The sequence below is a fragment of the Struthio camelus genome, chromosome 2 (assembly GCF_040807025.1).
Source record: "Struthio camelus isolate bStrCam1 chromosome 2, bStrCam1.hap1, whole genome shotgun sequence".
In the NCBI taxonomy this organism is placed as follows: Eukaryota; Metazoa; Chordata; class Aves; order Struthioniformes; family Struthionidae; genus Struthio; species Struthio camelus.
The window spans coordinates 44,532,549-44,558,105 of record NC_090943.1 but is presented as its reverse complement, the minus strand read 5'-3'; the positions used below and the strand labels follow the sequence as shown (position 1 = coordinate 44,558,105).

The window sequence follows — 25,557 nt, the reverse complement described above, 5'->3', positions numbered from 1 at the left end:
AATTTATCAAAGTCAAAGAACATTTTATTTCTTGACGAATAGAATTATTGTTCTCACAACTATGATCAGTAAAAGGAAAAGTGAAAGCTGTCTAACATCACCTAGCCTCTTCTACTCCTGGCTACCGTCGTTACAAGGGCTCCCAGGGTTAGGTACAGTCCAAGTGCACGCTGTTATCAATATACATAAAAATATATTTAGTCTAGCTTTAAATACACTCTCACACACACCAATAGCTAGACAGACAAACACATGCAAGTAACTTGCCTGTAAACTTAAAGAGTAGAAACAGAATGGAAAATTTCTACCTACCATGCATTCTTTTTTTCTTCCGTTACAGTCAAAACACAGGTGAAGAAATCCTGTATTTTATTTTCAGAAGTATCTGAACAATGAAAAAAGGAGAATCTGAACTGAAGTTTCTTGCAATACTTCACTTAGGCTACATGTCTAGAAACCTGTAAATAAAAAAAGATGCACCTAAATCTATTTCTAGTCTTGATTGAAGCCAATTTTCAATGCACTCAAGAGACTGCACCCCCTGCAAGTAGGAGCAAATGGAAGACACAAACTGAAAAATTCTCTACTACAAGCCCATCCTAGAAATGCAGACCTAGAAATGCACTGACCTTTCCTGTGACCCTTTTAAAAAGAGTGAATTTTGTGAAGTCTTCGGTTTTGTAAGAACTATATTTCAGTGCATTTCTGAAATGCACTATACACTTTGTGGCTCTTCCCCGAAACAAAGCAATCTAGAGTACTGAAGACTATTTTTTTCATTCCCGCAATTTGAATTCATTACAGTTCACCTTCAGTGATACCTTCTTATAAGAAGACGCTGAAAGGAAATTTCTGATCTCTCACTCAGGGCTATTGCCATATGACACAAAAGTTGATTAAATAATGCAATGAATTCAGAATCTCAGGGAGGGGACGTTTACAACCTTTATTGTAGCCAAACTGACTGATGACTTCGGCAAAGAAGAGGTAAATTCTCACTCTACTATTCAAATTGGCACATTCATTAACAATGGATCTCCCAAGCATTAAATCCCCAAGCTGCACTTAAATTTGGTCCACTGAGGAATATCTTTCCTATTAGGATCATGTTCAATGATACTGACTGGTCTCATTATTCCAAGTACTTTGTAGGAAGACAGGAGAGTGAAAGCAAAAAGACAAACAGGGAAAGCAACAGCTCCTCAGAGTTTGTCCCTTTGTCTCCATTTACTACTGTTTAACATTCTTTGACACTTGACGTCCTCTTCTCTGTGCCAAAAATGCTTACCAAAGTTTACCAAAGAATAACTTAATTGCAAGCGACTAGTTAGCATCTAGAAACTGAAAGGTTTATCTATATATAGATAGATAATATAGACATGGTTATAGATGGTTAGAGATATATATATATATATCTCTAATCATCCAAAATTTGAAAGAATGTGCAATCAAACAGCTCCTGTGATTTGTATCTGCAATATTTGTTTATCATTACTTTGGGGAGGGGCCTTCCATGTTAAGATGATGGCAGATTTGATAGTGGACAGTCTGTGATATATATTCCAGATGGAATTATGAAGAGCAAAGATGAAAGCAAAAGTGAAAAGCAGGTTAATCAAACATTCAAAATTTTGATTACCGTGACTGAAAACTACTTCTTCAATTCTCGTTTTTTCTAGACCAGTTCACCCACGTTTAGTTGCAACTGGCAGAATAAAAAGGATTGCTTTAAATGCCAGTAAAAATGGAGAAAATATTATAAAGGAAATAACGCAGAAGAGGAATAATGAAAATTCTGCATACATTCATAACCCTCCAAGGAGAAACAAAAGTCTAGTGTTAAACTAAACTACTCTACCCTTCTAAGTACCCTTAATGGAGGGGCAACTGATGGCTGGTTCAAGACCAGCAACAAGACTGATGCTGAGTTAATTTCAGCTCAATTTTAGATTTTAATCACACCATTTTTTTGCCTTGATAATTCAAACAGGCTTCCCTTCTGCAGAATTGCAGGGAGGTAGTCTCTCACTTTCTTGCTACTTTTATATTTGTTCCGTTTAGTGCAAACCAAGTACTTCAGGCTCAGCTGTAGGGCAAACTCGTGTTATGCTTCGTTACCTTACCCCAATAGAAGCATCCTTACTCCCAACAGGAGCAACCTTAATATTTTTTTTATGAATGCAAGGTTCGGTCAGTGAAGAGTCAGGCACAGTAGAGCCTCATCCCCTCCTCATCTCCACCATATTTCAACGTATTGGCAGAATCACTATCCAAATGAGGAAATTATCAGAGGAATATCCTGCCGTATTCTCTTCTCCAGTATTTCTTAAAATAACATATAGATAAGCTAGCCTATCACAATAATCCCTAAAGAGCTCACTGCATTTTAGAAGAAAGCACATTTCTGCAAAACAAAATGCCTTTGCATTCATTAGCAGTAGGGAAATGGCACCTTCTTAAGTCCACGGAGGATCTGAGCGGTTCATCCTCTTATTGCTGTATTGTCATTCAATAACCTCCCCCCGTTTTACTGGGGCATTATAAATCAGGCTCCACATTCAGGGAGGCTGTAAAACTGCCAATTGCAGATAGCCTGCGTCAAGCCAAGATCTAGTGAGAAAGATCTGAAAACTAACAGCAGGAAACTTTACAACTCTCATCTGCTCTATGTGAGGAAAGCGCAACATCCAGGATATAAAAGGCTGACATCTACTGCACACATCCGAGGAAGCACAGGTGTAACCTTTCCATTTCAAAGGCCTCGCAATGTTCACTTTTATCAGCTCCGATGCAATATTTTCAAAACCTCCCTCTGGGTGATGTCCTTCAAGCCTTTCCTAGGTACCCAGTCTTAAATTTGATTTTGCTGCTTTTATTCTCTTGATTCTTCAAAGATCATTCCAGAAACTTTATTTGATTAGAAGTCTCTTTTAACGTAAGCAATTCATCCTCACACACACGGAGCTGTTGATTCACCTTTTCTTTAATTTCATTTAGCCTGGCTTTCATTTGAGCTATCTCAATTTTAACCTCTGTAAAAGCTTCATCTACCTTGTTTACTGTTTCTTTGATTTGAAAGATCTCCTCCATTAAGTCCTTAAGCGACAGCACTGTGGCCATTTTTGGCTCCAGCTGTTTGTCAGGAGAGGTCAGCCACTGCCTCAGTCTTTTATTTGTCTGGAGCAACATTCAAATTGTTTTCAGAGCAATTGTTTTGTTCCTATTTCCTGCCATCGCTGCTTGAAAATAGGAACAAATGACCCCTGTTCTAAGGTGGGTTTTATCTCTTCACTTTATTACCAAGGCTGGGGAGCAAGACAGTTTCAGCAGGTAGGTACTGGGACAGATTTCCCCAAGTCTTGCTTAAGGATTCTTAGTTCAGCAGTAATTACAGTTATTTTCCACACACATCAGCATCCTACATGAGAGGATTTCAAGCAGGCAGGAAAACTAATTCACCTTCTTAACATCCTGCCAGATAGGTAAGTATTGTTCTTATGAATGAGGAAACTGGTAGCAAAATAATAATGATAAGTAATAATAGTAATATTGCATTTAAAACTACCTTACATGTGAAAACAGGCGGGGGGGGGGGGGGCGGGGGGGGGGGGAAGGCAGGGAATAGCCTGGGAATAGACTGAAAGTTTTCCTGTCTGGATTTTCAGTTGCAAGACTACCGTCACTCCTCCAAACGCAGACAAAATGTTCAAAGGAAACCAACTAACACACAGAACTGACCAAAAAGTACTTCTAGATCAGAAAAGGGCTGTTCTCAAAGAAAACTTTATACTTCAGTCTATTATTTCATGTATCAGTCAGTCAGTCGGGAAGATACACAGTCTTGATACGTGCAGATAAAAATTTGGGTTTTTTTTTTTTTTTTTTAAGAATCTTTACTTTAAATCATATCCCAGCTCCATAAACTTCATGTGAAAATTCACACATTTTAGCGTAATATTTTAGATTTTAAAAGATTTAGATTTTTTGAATTCTAAGCACTCCTTTCCCTCCCCGCACACATGCCTACCCATCTAAGAAGAGTATCACGCTGAGCTTTATGCACTGCTATACACAAAACAAATCCTGAACGCTGGCTGTTGAAGTTCATGTCCTTTAGGATGGGATTCCTCTGACTTAGGTCTAACTAACCACACGTTAGTAAGGAAGTGCCGGCTCTCTCCCCAACCGAGACAGACAGCCTGCCTTCCCACGAGAAATTTATCCCACCTTTACTGGACACCTCTCTTTAGATGAGATGATTTCTTCTCTTTATGCCCCTTTCTCTTCAAGGACAGAGCAGAAAGGCTGGTAACTAACTTATATGCAATCCCGAGTGTTTAGACAGCTAATTTGAAGTGAAATGAGTCCCACTCTTCCACACTAACCTTTTTCAAGGGGATTCACTTGTAGTTTTAACATTAAATTTCTGTTACATTAAGGGGTGAAGTTGTGTTTTTGTGAGAACCTTTATTCCTAATGCAATAAAAATCTTTATCACATTGAAAAACTGTTTCAGTACTACCTGTAAGTTACTTTGACTTGCAATACACTAATAAAATGATTAGAACATTTCTGGACTAAAATCTGTGAATCTTATAAAAGAGAAATCCAAAGTTAGATTTCTAATCTAACTACACATTTTTTAAATACCTAAGTGATTTACAAAGCTCCATAGAAACTCCCCTGTTAGACATTTTAGATTTTTGACTTTTGATACATCAGAGGCTAACATCTGCAGAGACAAGATGGGTTATCAGATTGTTTCATATAGAAATTCATGCCACTTTCTTCATACGAACGCTAATGAAAACCTAGATTTGGTTTTTGTGTCATAAATACGCATTTTAATAGTAAAACTTATTATCAGAAAGAACATCTTCATGTTCAGGCATAACATATACCCTTAATTCCAGGGCTATGAACTCTTCCATTAGTAATTACAGTTTCTAAACTGCGAAGGGAGTGAAAAAAAATAAGGAACATGTTCATAAAAAGAAAAATGGATTTTAAGAACTTTAATCTATAAATAGATAAACAAACTATAACACATTCTTCTTGCATAAAAACAGATTTTATCCATTCTAGTGCAATCAACTCTGTAAGTCACAAAAAAAATAAAAAGAAGACAAGACAGCTGGGTGTTGAGTCTCATTCTCACTAAGGCCCCTTTTTGTTGCCAGAACAGTGTAAAGCAGCCTCTGTGTAAAAGAAATGAAAGCAGATGAATGTATACCAGAATACAGTGATTCTACAGTCATAGCTATTAGGAGAAATCCAGAACAGGATGTAGGAGAATCGTACAAGCTCAATCTAAAGAGACAGCATCCACATCTGCATGTAAAATTAAATACAAGTGTGCTATACAGACACAGAACAGAAAGATAAAATAAGTAGGACCTAAACTGAGACATACCACGGTGATGACGCAAAGAATAAACAATAGTACTATGATCTATGCTTGATTACCAAGCAAGGAAGAAATGAATTTTTTTGAAAAATTACATAAAATGGTTATAAGGCTAGGATACAAAATCACTGTTTTTAAAGACTGATATTTCTAATCTTTATTTCTTGTCTGCAGTGGTGATTGTATAAAGCAATATAGTAAAAATCACTAGCCAAACAAAATGTATGATAATTTAACATCCTGGTTTGGCTTCCAAAGACTAATGCAAAGTTTAGTAGCTGCACAGTCAAATAAATCTTTTGACTACAGCTTGCTTTTTTGAGAAGAAAATGGTAAACACAGTATTTTCTATATTATGTACCAGAATTACAGTCACAACCCCAGAATGTAGATCTTTCACCCATTCATTACAGAAAATATTGCTTGAGGGAAACTGCTTTAAACTGATTTATGTGGTAGACACAGAAAGACAACCCAATCAAATCGGACAATGTGGCAGATGGTAATGGATTTATGCATATTTATGTAGCATGTATTTACTTGTCAACTTTGTTATCCATCTTTTGCCCCTTCCAAAAGTAGATAGCAATTTATAACAACTATGATGCTGTAACTGGCTGACACTCCCTTCACAGCCCTTTCCTTTGGGCAGGCTAAAAAGGAGCATGCTTTGTGCAGCTATTTTAATTGTTTTACAGTTTTATTACAAAACATCCTGTCTGTTATACTTGCTTCCTGAGGCTATCAAAACAATGTTAGTTGCTACTGCTTAAATCTGCCTCAGGGTATCTGTTTTTACAGTTACAATTAAAGTCAGTAAGTAGTTCACCAACATGTTAACATTAATTTGTCTTTTAATTTATTTGACCTTTTAAACTAAGTAAGGAACTCATTGAGGTAAGGGATGCACAGACAACTAAGTTCAATTGTTACCATACGTTTTTACAGTCACATGCTTTCTAGTTCTTTTCCACTAAAGCACTGGAGTGTTTAGTTGCAAGTGCTTTTGTTTATTCTAAATTACTTCCAAAGAGGCATAATACGTTAACGTTGTATTTAACATGCATATATACTTTTTTGTAATGCCAATGCACATACCACCAGCATAATCTTTAAGATTCCCGAAGGGTTAACATGAGAATCTTGGACCAGGCTTTAAAAACTTCATGCACTAGAACTGCTACACGCTGGCACATCCTTTGTGAGAACTGTTTACAGAGCACCTGCCAAAACTCATGCTATAGCAAAGACCATGAGGATCCAAACAACCATAAAAAAAAATACTACAGTTTTGAAACCATTGTCTTATGCAGAAGCAATAAATGCAAAACAGTGGTCACCAATACTGCCACCCTTGGTACCCATTTAAAAACACAGTCTTACACCTGCTGCCTTCCTTACAACTGTGAGGCATGCCTTACAATGATCTGTAAAAATTGATACAAAATACCTACATACTCTTATTTCAATATTTAGTATAACATAAATAAATATAGGTTTATATCGATTATCTATCCATCTGTGTATATTTAAATAAGCCTTTCAAACTGCAGTAAGAACCTCTGCATAGAGTTTTAGTGCTCCTTCAGCTAAGTCACTTTATAAACTCTAGGTTAAACAAGTTCACCTTCCCTATGGAAATATGTCCTTTGCCTGTGACAGTACAACGGACCTTATGTGGGTGAGCTGCTGAGTCTGTCTAAAACTTCACTAAGATAAGAGGGGTGCCACCCACATCAAGAGCACTCCCTGCTATATTAGATACGGGGGCAGGGGGAGGAAAGACTCATCAAATGGTCACTTTCTGTTGGAGTCATTCGACCTCAAGTGAGAAGCAATAGAGAGAAGGGAGAGGGGGAGGGATGGGGGAAAAAAGCTAAAAAGTGGAAAAGATGAAACAGAAAGAAGAAAATAGCTACTACCATCTAATAAAAAATAAATCCTCATAAAAAAAAAAAAGGAGAGAGAGAGATTCTTTCACTCCCTCTTGGGCAATTAAAATGTTTGACTCTTTCCTGCAAACCTCCCCCATGATGATGGGAGCTTTAAACTGTGACGGTCATCTTCTTTTCAAGTTCCTAATCCTCTCTTAACAGCAGAAGCTCTTACCCAAGCTGTGTTCCTGAGCCTCTTCAACCTCCAACCTCAATCTTTTCACACGGCGGTCATATACAACTGAAGCTAACATCTACACCAAACAGGAAATTTTGCAGCAAAAAGTTGACTTATTGCCGGGTGAAGGACATGCCCCCACACAGAGAGGTATTAAAACATGTGGTATTTTCAACAAATTTAATATTAGGACTGGCAATACAATGGATTTGGCATCCATTCTGTTTTATTTTAACCTCTGATAATGCATATCCCATTTTTAGATCCACAGTGCAATATAAAAATACAAAAACAACAACCCGAAACAGTTGCATATCTTTCTGCCTACCCTGCACTGCTGGCAGAACATCCAAGCCACCACGGGATTTCGTGCAGTGAGCTGTGGAAATAAGAAATCAGACTGTGCCTCACCTTAGCATTGAGGCCACACAATATGAAGAAAAATGCTATGGCTGGAAGTGGTCGTCAGTCAATTACTCACCCTTTAAAATCCTATTATCTTCCAATTCTGCTGAGACAAAAAAAGCCACTGCTGAGCACAGAAAGGCAGACCAAACGCTGTCTTTTTAACCAAATGTGTCCAAAAGAGGTTGTCTTTCCATATGCTGCCAGTCATCCAGTTGAAAGGCTTGCTTCTGAGTGGGTGGCTCAGAAGCCACAACGCTCACAAGCAAAGCCACGGTGTTTTAAAGAGAGAGGTGTATGTGGCAGTACTTGACTGAAGGCTGTTTAGCACATCCTAGTTACAGAATAAGCAGCAGAGAAGAGTTCTAGATAAAGCAGATAAAAGGAATGCAAAACCTAGCCAAAACAAAGACTAAAGCCTGCCAGGTTAAATGAAAAATAATGTGTCAAGAAGAATAATCTGTAATGAGAAAGCAAGATAGATTCAAAATATATTCTTAGTACAGTATAAGATCAGTTCTCTGCCACTGAAGAAATTCGCCTTCATGCTCCTGTATTCATGTATATCTTTCACACAGCTTTGCTGTATCAATGCAAAGACATACATTATAATGTAGCAAGAATTTATCAGATGCTATTCTGTGCCAGAGCAGGATGAAAAAAGTATAGCTTTTCTCTGGTATAAAATCAGAGAGGCTTCTGGGTAAGACTGTGTGTAACCCATAGTCTAGACTCCAAAGATCTTAGAAACATTCCCCGCAACCCACCCAGCAATTACCTCTCCACAACTCCTAATTAAAACTGGGCCACTATGGAACAATTGTATTTCCCTCTATCCTAAAGGGATCACATTACACTAGGTTTAATCCAAAGATAAAGAAAGGAAGCTGTAAGATCCAGCACAGCTCCAGAGAACTTGACAGTTTGCAGGACCACAAAAAAAGGAAAACCACTGCAGAAATGCGTTTGGTTAATGCGCCCCTCTCTTACAATCACCGTATAAGGGATTATTTCCCAGGGACAGAAGCCCTCTGCTGGTCAAGACTTTTTACAAGATGATTTACAGCAACTAAATACGTAAGGGCTTTAATTTATCGGTGGTTTTCACACATCAAAGCAAGTCATGAATGAAAAATGCAAGAACACATTTCATATTCCTATGAAGAAAAGTAAGCTAAATAGATTGTTGCAATTTCATCATCTTTTTTATTCTTATTAGCTGTGTAACTTCTTATCTTTTGTTATTTCAAAAAATGCCATCCTCCCCATGATTAAATATGCTATCACTTTTTAAAAATGCCCATGACAAACAGTCCTGACCTTACATATACATTTGACACCTCTCTCACTGTCATACAAGGACAAGAGCCATTCAAATAAATCATTTTACTGAGATAAGTACTCAACTGTAAGTTTATTCTCCAACACAGGTATTTAATATTAAAATGAATTAAATATTTATTTTTTTTAATATTTAATAGCATTATTTGACATTTAAACTGTATTTTGGTTTCCAATATTATGTCTGAGCATAAAATAATACATTATCTCACCTTCCCAAGAAGCTAGAAACCACGTCTGGTTTTTGAGTATGATTGGAACTGAGCTCAGTACATGTGGTATTGAGATTGCCTAGTTGTTTCTGGAGTGCTCAGAAAACAAACAAGCATTTCTGGTACCTGTTCAGAAGTGGAATTATTTTATTGCAAGACTTGTAACTAACATATTTTCAAACTCATACCTCAACTTCAACCCAAAGGACTGGATTCATTCTAGATTTGTGCAAAAAATCAAAGGCATGTTCTGGCCCAAAAAAGAGCATTGATGGACAAGTCCATCTTTGGATACACAGATTTTATCATGCACACAAATTACATAAAAACACACACACAATCCCCTGTCTCCACTCCACCCCACAGCTGTTATTACTTATTTATTGTTATTACCAAGATGCCTGGGGACTGCAGCCAAGAATCAGACTTTACAGTCTAGTGCTCCACTCGTGCACTAACAATAGTAAAGACTGATCCTGCCTCCGTACAGTTCTCATCATGAATTCAGCATCCAGGTATAACAAAACTCAGATTTTTTATTTATTTTTAAATCTTCATACTCCTTACTCTAGAGCATTCCAGCTCAGTGCATTTATGCTTGGTTTCTTTAAATCCACCCTGCATAAAGAAATCAATAAAATATATAAATAAAAGGTATCCAATCAGGTACAGTTCTCCATATGGGAATTCTGCTAAGTGGCAGAAGCAGCATATTTCTAAATCTATACCAACAACTGAGCAGTAAATCAATGGAATACAGCAAGTCTACAAAAAAAATCCTGCCATTAGGATATCCTTAAAATTTATTTTAAAATCCAATAAGGTAGGATCCTTTGAAATTAAAGTAAATGTAATTATAAATTACTATGGATAAATCCTTCTGTCAAAAAAGGGTGGCAGATATGGCAGAGTACGCCACTTCTGCACATGCTTAAGTCTGAGCATCCGATATCAAAGAAGTCACTGCTTGACTGTCAATGTGTATCTTATCTATTAGTCTAGAAACTACATTTATAAACTATTAACCAGCAATAGAGAATGTTTACAAATTCACTCCAGAACTTCAGACTCTCAGGTATCAAAATTGTCTAATGTATCTGAGTATAGCTAGCAGCTGAAGCCTTTTCCATCGAAGATATATAGGAATGTAAACAAGATGTGGTTCTGCTGGAGAAGGTAAAAGTGAAGAAAGTAAAAGTCTGGCCCGAGCATTCTAAACACAACTGTGATGAAACTCCCAATCCATCAGTCTTTTTCACAAACTGCTATCTATTACAGCAGCAACCAATAAGCCTACTCAGGTGCACTGAATTAAAGTTGCAGACACCTTAAATCTGTTACTTCCCTATTTCTTAGCATTTAACTTTGCAAACTCAGGTGGCAACACCCTTCTGATGTTATATTTTGTGATTTTCTAGACTTTTTTTAAAATAACACATAGAATTTTTATTAAATTACATCACACTAAAAACTGCATGGCTCAAGAGCAGGACTGACTCTTTGGATTCAATGTGCAATCTTTCACTACGTAACTAAAGGGAGTAACTATGAAGTTTTCCTCCTCTGGATCATAACCAGATGAGAATGAGACACCTCAAGGCAGCTGTGCATATGAATCTCCTCACAGAACAGACATAAAATTAAAGATTCCAGCCTAAGACCTAGATAGGAACTTGTTTTAGTGGGCATAATCTCTTCCACCTATTCTGTTCATGATTTCTACTTCTCCTCCTTTTATAGTCCTTCCACCAGTGTTCTTAGATGCTATTGTTTTCCACATGCTTCAGTAGGAAATGGGAGCAGAAGGTATTGTATCCGTGCAGGAGCATTGGGTTCTATGTAATATTGCAGAAAAGGGCATTTTAAACCAGTTTATAAAGAGATATCTTTTAAAAACATGTTTTTAAATGAAAAATCATATGACAAATCACATCCTGTGGAAGCTAACATGCACTGTGTTACGGTCTTTCAAGAAGACTTTACACAACTACTAAAAAAGCTCAGATTGTAATTGCAATTAATACAGCACATTAACACTTAGGAAATTTTACTTTCAACATAGCTCATCATTTGATAGTTCTGGCAAAGTACTTCCCGGATATATTACAAATGCCTTGTACTGGCTTATAAAAACAAAGCAGTATCTTAAAAATTCAAGTTCTATGAAAACTTACACATAAAATTTATACTCAATTTTGAAGACTTAGAACAAGATTGACATTTCCACTTACACTATTCATATATGAAAACCACCACAGTGAGAATAAAATTTTAGCTTTTGAAGCTTGTAGAACACTTACAGCACCGAAAGAAGCTCTTTTCGGAACAGTTATCAAGGATGGAAATTATTTTTAATAAACTTTTATTATCCATAGTCCTAATCATATTATGAAACAAGCGTACAGTCTGCAGTTCATAACACAGCGAAAGCAAGCGTTCTGGGAAACTCAGAGCACCCTGCTAAATCTGTATTGCTAGCCAACTGTTCTTCAGTCTTTGTTAATGCCAACAAAACCTGACCCTCATGCAGCTCTATTAATTTCAGAAAGACTTTTAAAGGAATGAGATATCCTTCCAAGTCAGTTAGGGTGGCAGAATCTGACCCTGCAGAGTACAGACTATCCAAAGACTAAAATGTTACAGAAGAAATGATATATTAACATACTGTATTAACATTTAACTATGTTTAAGCACTAGATGTCAAAAAGTATACCTTAGCCCCAGGCGCTGGGGAACCTAGAAAGAGGAATGATTTGTGGTGACCCAGTAGCTGCGGTGAGAGCATTAAACCACAGGGCCCAGGACGAACCTCAGTAAGTTTCACAACAGACACTTAGGACAAGGCTAAGCAAAGCTGACAAGCATACGCACGCAACTTCAGAAGGACAGAAATGATCGCATTCAATGGAAAGAATCAAACTGAAATTTGTCTTAGACAGAAGACAAAAGGAGGGAGGACACGCAGATCCAATCCCAAACAAATCAATGCAACTGAGCAAATTGTTCTTTAGAACATGCAACAAGTTCTACCTGAGTAACACAACAAAATATAAACACCTATAGAGAGTATTATTTAAAAAAAAAAAAAATCACACCAAACATCATAAACTAACGTGTACTTGACAGGGTGAGATGTTATCCCTATCCCCAACAATTAGATAAACTATAATTGGGGGAACATATACACGCAGGCACACAACTATGGATCCACTGTGTTTTATACTAGATAGACCCTGAAGGACAGTGAATAGAAATAAAGATCACCCCATGTGAGAAGTAAGGAGAACAGCAGGCAGAGAGAGAAAATCAGATGCCCTGGATGGGCCCTGTTTTTTGCCAGGTCAATGCACTACCTGGCACAGCTGCCCCCATCCAACGCATGCCAAATTTGCTATTGGTAGAGGCCATGAATAAATATTAACCTTGCATCCACCAGAAGTGGATAGAAGAAAAGGAACTGGGCCATAGACCTCAGCACTTTCCCAGCACTAGAACAGCAGAGGTCAGATACGGTGCCTTGCCCCGGGCTGCCCAGAAAATGCAATCTAACCCAATTTTGGACCCTGGGTCTGATTTCACCCACACGAGGGCCTCCGTAACATGGCTCTACAGTTTACTTTACAGTTACACTTACTAAAAGGTTCATTTATATTGCCAAGAAGTATAAAGAGTCTTTATATTAAATAGGAATCAAAACCACAAATATTTATAAGGCTAGTAGGACTTACACTACTGAAGCAACACAGATTTCGTAACATTCCAGTAAAGTCATTAACGAGTATGAATTTTTGATCAGTTTAAGGCCCCCTTATATCTGATAGCGCACCACACAGAGTAAGAGTATTTGGAAAACTTTAGTACTACAGTCAAAGTAATTGGAGGGGGAGAAAAAAACATGTGAATTAAAAAAAAAAAAGAAACTGTAATTTTGAAATTAACAAATGAGACTTGGGGGATTTTGGTCATATCTCAAATGCAACACAGGGAAACTGTGCTTTTATTTGCAACGAAGCTAATGATAAACAAATCTGAATATAGAAGGTATTTTTATTGTATCTTATTTTATTTTGGACCCTAATTTAGCAACATGCTGCACTGCATTTAACCCTCTAGTCTGGCACCAGCGCCTACAAAATTTCGTTCAGCTCAGAGGGCAAAGGCTGATGCTTCCACACGCTAATGTTTCCAAACTGCGCATCCATTCAGCAGGCACAGTGAAAAGGTATAGAAAAAGTTAAGAATAGCATGCTTGCTACCCAATTACGGGACTGTCATGCTTTCGTTCCCCGCTTCATCCAAGTAGAAAAAAAGAATACCCTGTCGAGGCTTTGACCATGCTTTTACTCAGGGTAAAGTTGTAAGACGGTAATGAAATAACCAAGTGCTTGTGACCATATTTCTTTGGTAACTGAAGTAAACATATGTAAGGCAGTCAACATAAAGATGTTAAGGCATCTCTGAGCAGCAATGCTCAGTCCTTTCATGTTTTCATTCTAGTAAGCAATTTTTCATAAAAAAAAAAAAAAGCTAGTAATATGTTTGGGTGTACAGCCAGCCTGCAACTCATTTTCTTCTGTATTCTCAAAATTCTCCCCTTTTTCCTGTTTTTTTTCATTGCATCTTTACTTCCATCTTCTTTAAAATCATAGGATTTTTTTTTTCTTTGCCTGATAATCCACCACTAGTTTTTTTAATTCTCCACTTAGGTCTCCCTCTGTGCCATATTACTTTCTCAGGGGTCTTTTTCAAGTTAGTGTCATCTTTTTTTTTTTTTTTTTTAAATCACTAGTCCAGAGGTTTTTAATTGCTAGTCCAAAGCAGAACATCTTTAAGAAACACCTGTACTAAAAACAGTATTTGCCTCCTGCAAGAAGCAGCTTTGGGGGTAATGGCAGTTTTGATAAAGAAAGGACTGCAGAATTAGATCGCAGCTAATTAAGTATCTTTTCCTTGAACTACCATACGCATTCAGTTTTCATCATGCTTCTCAAATAAAACTCATCACTGCAGTTATCTTATGGACTACGAACAACATCAAAGTAGAGCACATAATATTTATAGAACAGCATATTACAAATTGATCCTGAGGGCGGGTACAGTAATTTTGCTGTCTACACAAACTATTTTTAAGTGCAGTTAAGAAATCATTTCACAGGCTCAAAGTATATCATAAAATAAAGGTAATAGGCATGACTGAGACACAGAGGGAACAAATTATCTTCTGGCAATATGCCCTACAATTGTGACTGGAAAAAACTGTTAATCTACATCTGAGCATTAAATGTATAATCTGAAGGAATTCCTTCATTTAAAATAAAATTTACTATTCTTTGATAAAGAACAAGAACTTATTACACAAGATACAGAAAACAGCACAACAGGACCTAAGTCCAACAGAAGAAAAAAAAAGAAGTTATTTGAAATCTCCAGCATGGAAAAGTTGCTTTAGTTGACTAGAAAATGGAAGTTAATAGGACAGCAGGCGTCTTGAAGCTTGATTCCACATCTGTTCATTCACATCTTTATGCTGATACACAAACCCAAAGCTTTTTTTCTATTGTTCTTTCTGGTCTTACTGGTACTAACAATTTAGGATGTTAAATTCAGTTTAAGTAAAACCAAAAATAAAGATTTCCTTTAAAACAAACTCAAACTCCACTTACAAGCCATGAGTGCTTCTCCATTTGTTATTAAATGATACTCATCTTTCACGGCATCTCAGATTTAACCATACAGAGTAATCTTTCGGCAAAACTATTACTAATCACTTTTTGCAATTCCATTTTCAAAACATGTTCCGACATGAGAAAGAAGCTGATTTCGGTCAGGTCTTAGAAGTGAAAGCCAAAAGTGCGATTATAATTAATTAAGAAACAATTCAATACATTCAGGAAATACCTTTCCATGCTTATTTAAGCGGATAAGTAACATAAAAATTTATTTTGTGTTCAAACACCTGCTTCAACACAAGAGAAAAATATAGTATTTCCCTGTTTTCAGCAAAAAAAAGGAATTATAGCCACAACCAATACTTTATGGATTTACAGTCCTGCAATGAACCCCTTCAGAGAGACATCCCTCTAAAAGCAGAGCGGATTTTTGGTTTTCCTCAGAGTAAATTGACCTGCCACTGGAAGATGTAGACACTACACTTCACAGGCAAAGTACACACTTTAAACTGGGCTGCTGCAGAATTCGGGCACTAATTTCAGTGGAAGACAGTGACATCTTGCTGCAGGGAAAGCAGGCCAAGCAATTAAATAGACATCAGCATTAAAGCTAAATGTACAGGAAACAGCTTACACGGGACATAATTTCTGGCTTACCAGCCCTGCATGCATAGCTTACACACATATTTCATTTTTAACTACGAAGACTAAACTTCTGTGCAATATACTTTCCATGACACTATCTTTACCGTTCTGTGCTTCGTTGCATTTTAGAGCAATAAAAATATATATGATAGTTTTAGCAGAAACTAGATCTTTTTACTAGAAACTTGTTCAAAATATAATCGAACTTCACTGATAATATCCAGCACACTGTCCTATCAATTTTAATGAAAAGTATCTGATTATACCTCCCTTCTGGTGCTGAAAGCTTCAGTTTATAACTCTGACCTTCCAGCTAGCTCTTTCTCTCTAACTTTTTCTTTCATAGGTAATTCCTTCATTAACTGACAAAGAATAAAACGCAGGTGAGCACTCCACCTCAGAGCAACATCTACAGTGCACAAAAAAAGTGCAGAAACACACGACTGCAGCCCCACGCTTAACGTTTGCTTCCAGCAGTACGAGACTAGGAACACTCAACATTTCTTTTCATACGATTCAACATACAATGAGTGTCTCGCATATCCATAGATGCAATCCTGTGTTATTGCAGCTTAAAATAGTTCGAGAAAATGTTCAAAATGCCAGCAACTTCTTACAGACAAATAAAGACAATGAATAGCCATGCCAAGCTATTAACATCTGCTCAAATCCGTGGTTCTTCTTTCTTCTTCCAGCACTTATTCAAGTTAGCATTCCTTTGTATAATTCTTTAAAGCATTGAACATTTAAGCATGTCACAATTCTACAATGCCTCATTTATATAATTAGTACTAACATATGGCCCACAATCAGTGTGGGAAATCTAGAATGTTCTTTGGAAAGCTGTCAAACCTAAAGGGATCTATTTTTCAAAAAGAGTGCAAACAATTAAATAAGCAAATCCTATTTACAATAAGGATAGCAAGAAATTAGAAATTTAGCCCAAAAGGTGTGCTTGCTTATCAAATGAGAAAGAATTACTCTGCACCTGTCAGTGGCAGTACAAATTAGAGTAGGTTTCATTCGGCAACAAATGCAGAAGTTCTGTGCCAGCACATTAATCAGATTTTAGCAGTGCAATGGAAATCAGGAGACAAAACCAAAGCCCACTATGAACATGCAAGCTACAGTAAACCCACAGGTCTGAATACACCTTCATAGTGGATTTTATTAATCCACACTCTTTTTAAAACGTGAACTGTTCCCCGGACAGGGACACCTCTCACATCTCCACCAAAGAGCACATCATGTACCAGGAGGGAACATTTTCAAATGAGCTCTCTCCAGTTCTGTGTTCAGAGGTGAGAGCATGCCACCCCTAAAAATCTCTAGGCTAACTTTCTGCTCTCCTTCACCAGTCTTGCACTAAGAAAGCCTGCTTGATTCAGGCCTGGCATCTCTGTCATCATTAGCAGTAGGCACCCCTCATGGCGGGGTGACTTACTCTAGAAGACAGCAGAAGTAAACAGGGAGAGAATCAGAGCCGCTGTGTCTATATTTAACAGTAAGCTATTTCACTCCCCTGAGATGAGCCTTCAGTATCAACAGTTGTACCTGTTATTTATTAATGAACTGTTAATTAATCAGTTGTACAGACCTCGATGAAACACTACCAAAAACGCACAGGAGATCTTCTAGTGATAACAATGAACTGAACAGCATGAGAGTTTCCTCGGCATTCACCATTTCTCAGGCAAGTCTGACTGGCTTTCAAACAGACCAAACAAACTAGAATATACTGGCATGTGTGAAGCAGCAAAAATTCTTTGAGAAGTATATAGGCTATATTTACAGCTAATAAATTTATTATTCAATACAGAATTCCTTAGTGAGGGGAAAAAAATATAACCATTGATGATCACATATTAAGAAAACATGCTCCAAAATTGTTTGATCGCCATTAGTTTTCAGAATTTCAGAATCACCACTGAAATATGGAACCAGCTATACCTTCCTTGAAGCCGTTGTTAGTAAAGTCAAATCTGTTCAGTGAAACCCTTTCCTAGAAACAACCTTCGGAATAAAAGCTAACAAATTTTTTTTATGTAAACAAAATCCTGCAACCGATGGTTAAGAACTTGCTAAGCAAGCCAAATAAAATAACCAAACAGAACTGGCATTTGGCTCTTTTAAGAGCAAACAGTGCTAACCTGCTAACAATTTTAGTCATAAAGAAATTAACAGTACATTTAAAAGATATTAAGAAATCTGGAATTATGGCCCAACTGTTGAGTTGGCATGAACAGGTAAAACTGTCTTCAGTGAGTGGCACTGCTCAGCCACTGACCCTTAATCTGACCCTTTAAATGCTCTGCACCTTTTCTTGTTAGGTGTATTCCTCCTTAAATACCCTGTAGAGTAAAATGTCTTCCAAATGTGTAAACAGCAGTATGCTGACATGAAATTTATGTTGAATCTTAGAGTGAGCCCTAAACGTGCAACATTTGCCTACAGTAAGAGCTTCACAAAGCTGGAAAACTGACAGTTGTGAAAAGGAATTAGAAGTGTTAACAGGTATTGAAGAAACACGTCCAAAAAAACACTCTGAGGTCTCCAGCAAGAGGGAAGGAGGATTACAGCGGGGGGAACCATTTGGACTGCACTGGTAGCTGCAGAGAGACCACCAGCTCCCAACGCCATCATCAGCGAGTTTCACGACAGGCACATAAGGAAGGACATCGTAATGACTGGAAAAAGCAGAGAGAAACAAGCCAGCCAGAGATAAGAAAAAAAACTGTGCGATGCAAAGAGTTTTCTTCCTTACAACAACAAAGTATGAGGGACTTTCCTTATTCTTTTAGCAGTATTCAAGTTATTCACTTACTTTATTCAAATCCTCCTTGCAACTTTTTAGCTGTTGAAAGCTCTGTCTGATCTCTGTCTCTCACAAATTTCAGAGGTGGAAGAAGAAACGTGTTAAAAAATTATGTTTTAGCTTGTCTAGATAAGTTAGTTTTTAAAAATGACTATCATGTTTTATTTAAGTGCTATACAACAACTAAAGACGGAATTTGGTATGCTCTAACAGGAAATGAAACAGACATAAGATGCTCGTATTTGCACTTAATTATGCCACAGCCGCTCTCATTTATTCAGTAAGGTGATATAACCTGACCCAGTATTTTCAGCCTTACACTTTTCTGATCTGTGCATGTCAGAAAGGTTTGCTCTTCCCTTCTCCTCAGCCTTCCCCCTCCCCACTTCCATTCTTGACTTTACCCTCTTAGGTTGCATGGCATTGATTAGCATTCTTAGAAGGAATGAGTGGTATTACAAGAGCCATACATACAAGGTATCATAACTTTGAAACCCATTTCAGTTCTATCAGGCATTCTTTCCAGATTCCACGCAGCAAAGATTGACTCTGCTTGAAGATAAGAGTTAATGGACAATTGGGAAGGCATGTCGAACTGAGGTCACAGAATTAAATATTATTTAAGAGCACAGTATGCACTGACACAAATGACATTTTTGCAGGAAAATGGCAACATTAGCCTCAGAGCAAACGAATGATATGCCTCCTTCGCACAGTTAAATTGTTCTTTAATAGACACCAAGCATGAAAAAAGATGCAAGGATTTTTAAACACAAAGGAGAGTACAACCTAAAATCTTAGAGCCAAGTTTTTACTTGTATTAATAAGGTTACTTTACCTCACTGCAGTAAGAGAAAGGGATCTTTAAGACCTTTATATTGTCAAGATGTCATGGCTTGAACAAAATACCTTAATATAAATGAGAGAATTAGTCCTCTGTGTGTAATATACACATATATACATACATGCATATACACACACACACATAAGGATGAATAACACACTCAGAGTAGGGCATTCAGGGTGCAGAGAGTCAATGGCTCTCTTAGTTCCTTTTCCAAAAATATGAAGAGGAAGCTGTACTTCAGGTTTCTCTCTGAAATCAGCAGGCCAGAACTACTAGCACCATGGATGTTGATGCCATAAGTAATTTAGGATAAACACATAAAATTAAATATATATGTTTTCAGATACAGCACTAGAAGCTAAAGGAGCTTGCTTAGTTCCATTTGGTTGCTTCTTCCACTCTTAACAGCCTCCCAGTTCCTCCTATTCATCATTATCCCCCAGTTAAAGAGCAGTCACGTGTTTGACCTGCAAATCTCAAGCTGTTAAGGCATGGACCAGCCTACAGGACAGCCGTTATTTAATTAGCTGTGATACTGTGGTACTTCAGAATGTGCGAGGTCACTATTCAGGATCATATCAATTATTTCACAAGCTCACTCCATTTAGAGAAGCACAAACCATCCGAAAGAAAAAAAATCCTTAAATTTATCAAAAAATATGGATTATGATAATTCAAAGATACTTGTCAACGTAATAATTTAATTTTATTATTCATAATAGCAACAAAAAAAGGCATTTTTCAATGACAAAAATTAAAGCTAAAATTTGGGGCATTCTTTGTTTCTGAAAATCATTTTGAATCATCATTTACAGGAATGTACTCCATACCTACAGTGTTACAAAGCCCTACACATCTAATTTTACACCAATGATTTCAGGTATTAGAACAAGAAAGTAAAGCCAACTGAAAACATGCATAAAGAATTTGCACTGTTTTGCAGGCCCAAGTCAAATGACTTTTTGTAAAGTTATTAATAACAAACAAGAAAAAACCGTGTACACTTAATGCAACCCAAAGTTTCCAGTGAGTAGAAGCATGTCTCGGAGAAGCAACGGCAGTAAAATAACATGCAGCGCAAAAAAAACTTAATGGGCTCCTGAAATGTCAGCTGTAGTCTAAAAACTTCAAATCACCTTGCACTTTCTCATTATCTACCCTCGCCAGTACATGCAAAAATTAAGGAAAGCTCAAACAGTACTTTACAGAGTTAATGCAATCTAGGAGATGAAGCGCCGCAGCACAGCATACACATACATGATCATTCAGACTCTCCTTATGCTATGGTTTGGCTCCACAAGCAATTCAGTCCTTTTCTAGAGCTCAGCAAACACTTCCCGAAAGCGCACAGACCAAATTATGCACTTCTTATTTGGAACGATATTTTAGGAGCGTGAATGACACCACCTTTCCTAAAAGAATTTATGCAGTACTGAGTTGACAGATTTGTAGAGGAAAGAAAAACTGATTGGAGAACACCAATTTCTTTTATTCTCATTCCGTTCTTCCCACTTTTCATGAGTCTCACATTTCACTTGCCGAACCTATGAGTTTCTAAAGCTTTCCCTAGTGAGACTTCCATTCTCAGGAGGTTCTGTTACATCTTGTCCTGTTAAAAAGGTGAATTGTATTTTGCCTTAGCTCTGTTTCTGTGTTGGAAGCCACGGACAAGAGAGCATGGCCATATGGCTGTGCTGTTGCAGTGCCATATTACAAGACTAGACTGTGACCTTGACTCAGTACTGAAGTACCCACCTGAAACGATCACCGTTTCATGTTCAGATAAGCTTCTTGGCTCCAGTTCCTCCCTCATGTGTTCTTCTGCAGTCAAAGAAGTTGTTAAGGAGACTGACTTTTTAGGTTTATAGAACTTCTTCTGTTATGCAAAATCACTTTACTATGGCCACAACCAGCAGAGCACTTAAATGCAGGCTTAGCTAAGTCCTCGATTAGTTCTGTTAAAACTAATGAAGAATGCTTGAGCTTAAAATTAATTTCATGTGTAAATGCTCTGGAACAGGATCTATATTCCTCCTGTAACATCACTGTTGCAATTTCATTTCTTTCCAGTTCATCAGGCAGTTCCTGTTTCTGGCATAATATACCTGATCCTTTCACCACATAGCATAATTACAGTATCTTTCACTGAAATTTCCTCAGAAAAAAATAAAGGGGAAAAAATAGAAAAAAAAGAAATGAACCCCAGCCACCCAAAAAGATTTTACCTTTAAGAAAAATGTAGAGCTGTTGAAAGGGAAATCCTCAGCTATTTCCCTGAGTTTCCTTAAAATAACATTGAATATCAATTAAAAACAGTTATTTTAAATCAATTTCTATTTATAAAAAGCAGCAGTTTCAAAAAGCAGTCAATAACTTGAGCATCTTTTACAATTTTGTGCAAAACAGCTTATTACAATTAAGAGATGAAATAGAATCTCACAGATATGCTACAGCACTTTCAGTGAATGCACAGTAGGCAAAAGAAATGTTAATCCTTAAATACACCCTGTAAGACAAGATAGGAATTATTGCACTTACCAGAGGATCTGTCAAATAACTTCCCCACTATATTTCTACTGCCTCTGAAGCACATCCCTCGCTACTCTTCCTGCTTCACAGCTGGAGGGGCTGGCCATCAGTGACACGCATTGGAAAACTATCCAGCAAAAGCATCTGAGGCTCGAGTCTGTAACAGCCAGCACAGCACACTGCCTTTTGCACTTTTACTAGCCCATCTCATCAAACAGAGCTGAATTTCAGAAGTCTCAATGAATGCAATGATACAAACAATACCCCTCGGTAACACAATGACCGAAGCAGTAAGATTATTTATCATTGTGCATTGCAAAGGGGAACTTCTTTGGAAGCAGCAGGAGGCTTTCTGTATAAAAAAAACTGCCTTGATTGGCTCTTTGATATTAACAAAAGGCTCTATTCTACCCTCAGTGTGAGCACATAGTTTCCCTGAATGCTAGAAGACGTTACACATGCACACAGGAGAGTTTTCCCCCATAATCTCTTGTGATAGCATCCTTCAGTTTTTACACAGCTTTCCACCCATGGCCACTTTCTGAGGGGAAAAACACCCTACATGGTTAAAAGTTAAAAGGAATCCAATGCATCTAAAGGATGTAACTTCACAAAGCATGCAGCTTCACAAAGCATGCTGCTAAAGCTAATCAATCCTAGGGTTTAGGTCTAGCCAAATAATCTGGGCAGTAAATCACATTCTGTATTTATTTATGAACACATGGACAGGAAACAGATTTTTACAACTGAAGTCATACTTGGACTTTATACACACAAGTTGAAAACCCAGCCCTTGCACTGAGTAAGTAGAAGAATTATACATCAGCTAATTTACACTTATTTTCAAGATGAAAGTGGCATGTGTGTGTTTAAGGAAGGCATGCCGCACACCAGTCAGTTTCAGCTTATATAAACGTAAGATCTTCCAGCACACAAAAATACCTACAACTTCCCTACACCGACGAAACGCTATAAAGGAATACTGGGAAACATTATGCGAAGGAAAGACATTCACCTTAACTTTCTTCCTAAACAAATTTCCAGATCAATTTTACTGCAATCATTTGTTTGAGACTCCATTGCTTTTTAACATGAAAAATTAAATTCTTCTGTACACACACTGCATTTTCCAAATAAAGAGAGTCATGCATGAAATGCTGTTTACCCAGAAGAAATCCTAACAAAAGCAAATGTAATAAACTATAACTATACACTACACAGTACAGGCAGTTTCACTGCAAATGCAATTCTATGAGAACATGGATGTCTTCTGAGTCCCATTACATAGAGGTAGAGTAAAGATATTTATAAATGGGCAGTAGCTGCTTGTGCTCATTGCCCTGGGAGAAGCATATACATTCATAATAGCTAGCAGACTTGAATAAGTTCTGCACATTTACTTTGTTTGAGAAGAATACACAAGCTAAAGCACAGTCCAGAATTTAAGGCTCCTCCAAATTGGTGTCTTTTTTGTGAGAAGAAAAATTCATACTCAGCTGATATGTGAATACGTTCAAGTACGCGCTCCATCAAATGTGCTATTTGGTATGACTCAAAATCTGCTTTTCTTGAGGATATTTCCCTGAATACTCTCTTAGATAAACATGCATCACTAGGCATTTATCAAAGACTTCCTTTAATCAGAAATAACTCCTCTTTCGTAAATAAACTCTCAAAAATCAGAACTGTCTTTATTTTTGCCATTTTTTTTTATTTTTGAATTATTAGAAGTTTGAGACCTCAGTATTCACAGAAGAATCACATACTTTCTGTTGCACTGGAGATGCATAAAAACGTAAGACTGTTAGAAAAAACAGCAATCAAAATGGATGTATCAGATTAACAAGATCTGCAGTCCATCTAATCAAATCTCTGGTCCAAACAGTAACTAGTAATACAGAGAAGAAAGGTATATTGCAATGCACAATATTACCTGCCCGTAAGTAAATGTTTTTTTTCCTATAACTATGCCTTGAAATACAAGGGTTTTCTTTTTTTATCCTAACTTACGTTAATGTGCAAGTTAGGATTATTCATGTAAACGTCCATTCTTCTTTTTGAATTTATCCATACAGACTGAGACGTCTATTTTACCAAAAGTTCCCAAAGTTGATCAAGTATTGTACCAAAAAAAACCCTCTTTCAATCAGTTATCTCCATTTATTGCCTCTCAATGTAGTTCTTCATTCTTGCTGTAAGTTAAAGCATACGATTTATTTATACACACACCCCACCGACTGCTCATCCTCTAATCTAACTAAGCTAGTTCTAATTCTTTCAGTACTTCGTCATAAGGAAGTCTTTCCAATGTCGCTAATCATATCTGATCGTTCTGTAGTCCTTCTCTATTTTTACTGCATTTTCCCCAGTGATGCAGAACAAAATGTTCCATTCCTGCTATAAAGCAATATGATGTAAACCAGTGGTAATTACGAACCAGGATTTTCTGCAATTCTATCGTGTTAATCAAATGACAACCTGTTTGGGTTTTTCTGGTGTTTTTTTGTGTTTTTGTTTGTTTGTTTTAAAGAGAGCCACAAAAAAGCGTAACTTGCTGGCCTTTTCTGCAGCAAATGCAGTTAATCTAATATTCAGCAACACACAATTAGGTCAAATTATGGACTCTGGAGATATTTACTTGTATTTGCAAGCTGCGATTTGCATCTGCCACCACAGCGCCTATTTGCTGAGCTTTGCTAGACCCTAGTTTGTCAGCCTTTCTCTAATTCATTTTGTCGCCCATAAATTCTACCATCTCTTTACTTTTTTTGACTATTGTTAAACAGCAATACTAGCAACCTTCACCCTATTACTCATTTAATATACCTTCCAGTTCACTTTCTTTGATGTCCAAGTTGCCAATGCACTGGCTTCTTTTTAGGCTTCCTATTCTGTAGCCAGTTCTAATCTAGAGGAGGGACATAATGAACCCATAGGATGATTCACTGGTGCTAGTACCCTCCTCTGTGCATGCAGAGGGCTCTGTAATCCTTCCAGTGCAAGACAGACACCCACTACAAGCCACAGAGAATTTGGCTCCTCCAAGACTTAAGGTGGTAAAACACATATAAGTAGGAATATTAAGCATAAGAGAGAGGGAAAGTTTAGGACATGACACTGGACGAGACCTAGTCTGTGAGGAACAGCATCTGACATACAAACTACAGCCTGAGTCTCTGAGCATGCCACACACCACTGAGGACTACAAAACCGTAAGCTACATTACGTGACTCCTGTTGTAGCAGGAACAGTTCCAGTAGGTTTGCCTCAAGCCTCTCTATTTAACACTTCTAAAAGTTTCTTATAGGGTATCATTTGGGGATGAGAACTTTTAAAAGTCCAAGAAAAATGTATATGTATTAATTCCTTCTAACACAGAAGAATAATCTGTTTTAGTTTTAGCTTGTTTCATCTTCTTCATGGGACCTAGCTGTACAGATATTCGTTAGACAAAAAACTATCACAGTCTGTAAACTCGTTTTCCTTTCTTTGCCTCTTCTTCCTAGGAAGATTTTACCTTGAAGGAGAAAAGGGCCACAGACACCCTGTGATGCAACATTGCACTTTCTACTGCA

General features: G+C 37.3%; 1 protein-coding gene across 11 annotated transcripts in view; it reads right to left on the bottom strand.

Moving 5' to 3' along the window:
* The window catches only part of RARB (retinoic acid receptor beta), a 336,226-nt gene that overhangs the window by 285,953 nt on the left and 24,716 nt on the right, over positions 1–25,557 (bottom strand). The window contains exon 1 of one of the 11 annotated variants that reach the window (XM_068935453.1): positions 313–380. The exons of the other annotated variants lie outside the window; for them this stretch is intronic. The gene's annotated coding sequence lies outside the window, so the exon portion shown is untranslated. Of the gene's footprint in view, positions 1–312; positions 381–25,557 lie in introns of those variants that run through there. 11 annotated transcript variants of the gene reach the window in all.